Source organism: Ruditapes philippinarum, unplaced genomic scaffold (assembly GCF_026571515.1).
Source record: "Ruditapes philippinarum isolate M1 unplaced genomic scaffold, ASM2657151v2 ctg4039_1_1_1_1, whole genome shotgun sequence".
NCBI classification, from domain to species: Eukaryota; Metazoa; Mollusca; class Bivalvia; order Venerida; family Veneridae; genus Ruditapes; species Ruditapes philippinarum.
This window is the reverse complement of record NW_026853997.1, coordinates 42635-46904: the sequence shown is the minus strand read 5'-3', so window position 1 is coordinate 46904 and position 4270 is coordinate 42635.

Here is a 4270-nt window from a genome sequence, read left to right as displayed (position 1 = left end):
AGGAAAGGCAAAAGAAATCTCTCTGGTGCAATGACAAGAATAGTAAAAGGGTGAAAAGGATGGAAAAGACCCAGAAATGATAAAGTTAAAACAATCAACTAAAATATATCAGGAACACTACATTCTATTTATGTAAAAACTTACCCGATTCAGTTTTTTTTTTAAATATAACATAAATTACACCTTTATTTCAAAGAAAGATAACTTTTAAAATTTAAATTAAAAGTAAAATGATACATATAAAGGGTTGAGCGTTTAGTAAGATTAATATTTTTTCACACTTTTGATTATTTTTTTATTATCATAAAAGCCGTGAATGTAGTGTTATATTTGAGTTTTATAGTTCCATCACATTTACAAATAAACAATTCTCTTGTTTTTCTATAATACTGAACATTTTGCTTATTTTATAAAGTTTAATGTTTTAGTCATTGTCTTATTCGAGGCCAATGTTAGTGTCCTTTTACATTTACATTTCCCCTATTTTATCTCAGAATATATTATAATTACAAGTTATCGTATTTAGATTCTGGAACCAAATTCATCTTTTTTGTTCACGACAGGCTGAAATGTATATATGTTTTTATTGTTATTGGTTTATCAATTATTTTGTTGTTTTCGTTTCGAAAAGTAAACAAAATATTCAGTCATATGAAAATAAAATGAATCAAACATACGCTGGCCTTTAATAAAATTACGTAGCTTGTTCTTGTCCCTATTTATATACATTATATTTATTATTGTCACTCTGTAACTTGATTATTTAGCAACCTACTTAATGAACATGTCTAGTTTCCAAGGTTCCGCTGTTATCTTTGAGAACAGACATTGTCTAATGAAGTCGATCCAATCCCAAGTTTCTATTATAATTTTGTCTGGCGTGATGTTAAAAGTAACTGGATTCTATGTTTATCGATAGATTTCTCTCTTAATGTAATGATATCAACAGTTCCATACACATTTTAATCAGATGATCAAAATGGAAGAATACCTCTTGAATTTTATCATTGCGTCTTGGTACATCAGAATCTACGAAAGTATTCAATAATAGTTTTGTCTACGAGAGACATGGTGAAAGTACACTTTGATTTGTTTTCGCAATATATTCTCTACAAAATATATTTTATATGTTTCTGTAGATTTCACGAGATTATAATCATCAACAAGGGTTTATGCTTAATTTCCCCTCAAATTCATCAATACTTATGTAAATCATATGACAATGAATATTTAAGTGTACTATACATAATTTGTGGTATGCTGTGATTACGTGTTGTATAATGTCACTAATATATTATCCAAAAGCAATGATCTAATTTGGAAATAAAACTATTGTCAGACCAACATTCAATGTTTTACTAGTGCTGACAATTATTATCAGTACTTCATTTTCCCAAACTCAGATGGAAGTCGTTTAAACAAGATTGGAATAACTTTGGAACTCTTTAAGAAATGTATTCGAAATTCAATTTTGGTTATGCCGGAAAAAGTTATACTAGTACTAGTATTCTAAATTACGTAATTACCAACCAAAGGTAATAGTTTATGTCGTTTGTAAACCTTAATCTGAGAAAGGCTCAAATGTCATGTCATTTGTCCTGAAAAGAAAATACGTATACGTGTATACATATAAATTGTACTTGTAAAATAAAACCTACCAAACAAACAGACCAACCAGGTATTAACAGAATTTTGTGAAATTGTAGAAGCAGAAAACACATCTAATGTCCCTGTTTCTATATATCTGTTGTGGTAAAAATTTAATGTTTTGAATAAATTGTAATCAGATAAACTTGAAGATAATTCTATTGAGACTATAGCTTCAAATCTTATACAGTTTGAATAATCTGTCATTGTCAATGAGATGATTGTTAGGAAAATTCGGATCCATTTTGAGAACATTACTCTCTTACAAATATACTTATCTATTTGATATCTTCTCCACGGAATGATTATTTTACAATTTTCTGCTAATGACGATATTTACCTTAAATAAAGCCTTATTTATTTCACATTTGAGATAAAGTGTTGAAACGTTATGAATATTATGCGTTTCCTGTCATGGCAACGGATTGACTTTCCAAATTTCCCTTTGAATATTTCATGAATATTTCATCAAGACTTTTCATAGATACATGTGTGCATTTCAAAAGACTCGTTAAGATTTATTGATTTTTTAAAGAAAAAGTAATTTGTAATTTTAAAGAAAATTTGAAGACATTTAACTTCTTTACTAATTTCGTTTTATAGGAAAAGTTAAACGAAAATAGACTTTCAGGAGCTTTATGTATACTTATCTTGCAATGTTTTATTTATTATTATGCTCCATTTGAACACAGTTCAACGTTTTTCATAAATGGGTTTACATGTATTTTTTTAATCGCATTGTTTTATTATTAACTTATGATGATTGTATTATTACAAACATTAAACTATTTTATCCATCCGTTTATTGAAGATGACTTATCTGTCCATCTAATCAAACAGTAAAATGTCTTATACCATTATTGAAAACCTTTAGATTATCTTTTTGTTTTTCGAATCAAATTTGGGACTGTACTGAAACCGATCAAATAAAGGTAAATATAAATAAATTCTATAAAAAAATATTTGAAGCAATTTTACTGTCTGTTACTCTATTGTTACATATAATTACACATGTACTGTTATCTATTTTCTATTGTATTTCTAGTTTCCATTGTAAAGGTTTGTTAGTCTTTTACTTATAGTTTTGCTCTTGATATAACAGCAAATTTTCCCTCCAACGATATTTTTGGACTTCATGAACACTTTAAAGTGTAATCCAATTTTTTCAGAAGGACTGAAAGACACGGTTTGCTAAAGCCGGTAATAAATGTCGTAAAAAGTCATTGCCCTTCTGTGAGTCTGTCAACAGACTCAATCAAAGTATATTTCTCTCATTTATTGGATTATCTTTACTCCCGATGGGTTACACTTTTACACGAATGTTGGTTAAGTATATGTATAGATACAAGGATCTGCGTTCATGTTACATTGTTCTCATTATACACAAACAAGATATTGTCATACACGATTATTTCATTTATAAACCTGCCTTATAGACAGATAATTTACTTTATATGCCAGACAAAACGATATAACCAATATATACATAAGCTTACTAACTTACTTGCAAACAAACTGGGTATTAAGTTTGTTTATAGAAAAAAATGTTTTAAAATATAAATGTTAAAATATACTTTTTGCCATTTAGATATTTCCTTGACTGACAGCTGAAAGTTTTGAAATTAAAGACTTTTGTTCAGAAGGAAAAGATACTTAGTATTACATTCCGACACATCACATGAAATACATTACATGGGAACGCAAAATGTTTTACGCACGTGCACGTAAGCAATTCCTATCGCGTGCGCACGTAAAACAGTTTGAGTGACCATGTAAAACCTGTCGCTTTCCTCTATGCCTATCGTGTGCGCAAATACTAAATACAAATTTCCTTTGTACTCTTTATACTCTTTAGATTTCAAATCCTTCAAGAAAGTCCATATGAAGAAAACATCTGGCATTCTTGCGGGAAGGTCAATGGTTGTACGCACCAAGTGCTCGCCTGCGGTTTTTATAATGCATGGACATTCTTGAACTTTGATCTTCAAACGAAAAGTTGGTCTGTCGCCATCAGATCGTGACATAGTGTAGGTGTGTGTGATTTACTTCCATCTAGCAAGGCTAAGGTCGATCCTGTATTATATTACATGTAAGTACATTTTACCTAACCATTAAAAGGTTGGAAGGCCTTATTATCATTTTAAAGTTTACGATAACATCGTTGATTCGTAGGGATTGACATTAATAACGAACATGAACATCATAATGTCAATTTATTTTAATAAAATAGTCAATCTGATTTGATCAAAACTTTTAAATTAAATATTTGGCTTTTTATACATTCAGTGTATTTTTTCTTCATTAACATGTCCATCGACAAGACTTAAATATTTTTGCTATAAAATAAATTAAAGAAAATGAAAATTGTCAACATTATAATATGGCAATAACAACAACATCAACAACAAATAGAACTATAGATAAATAATTATATATAAGGATTGGCGCTCCTAAAGTAATGCCTTCTTTGGTGATTTGGCTTTTGAATCCAAATATCTGTTTTTTACCTACGTTAGGAGATTTCAATCCACACAGACTGGAAGAATGAATGCATGAACTCCTCCAAAGAAAATTAAGTGTTATCGTTTTTATTTGATCTTGAATATACATATTTGTTTAGACA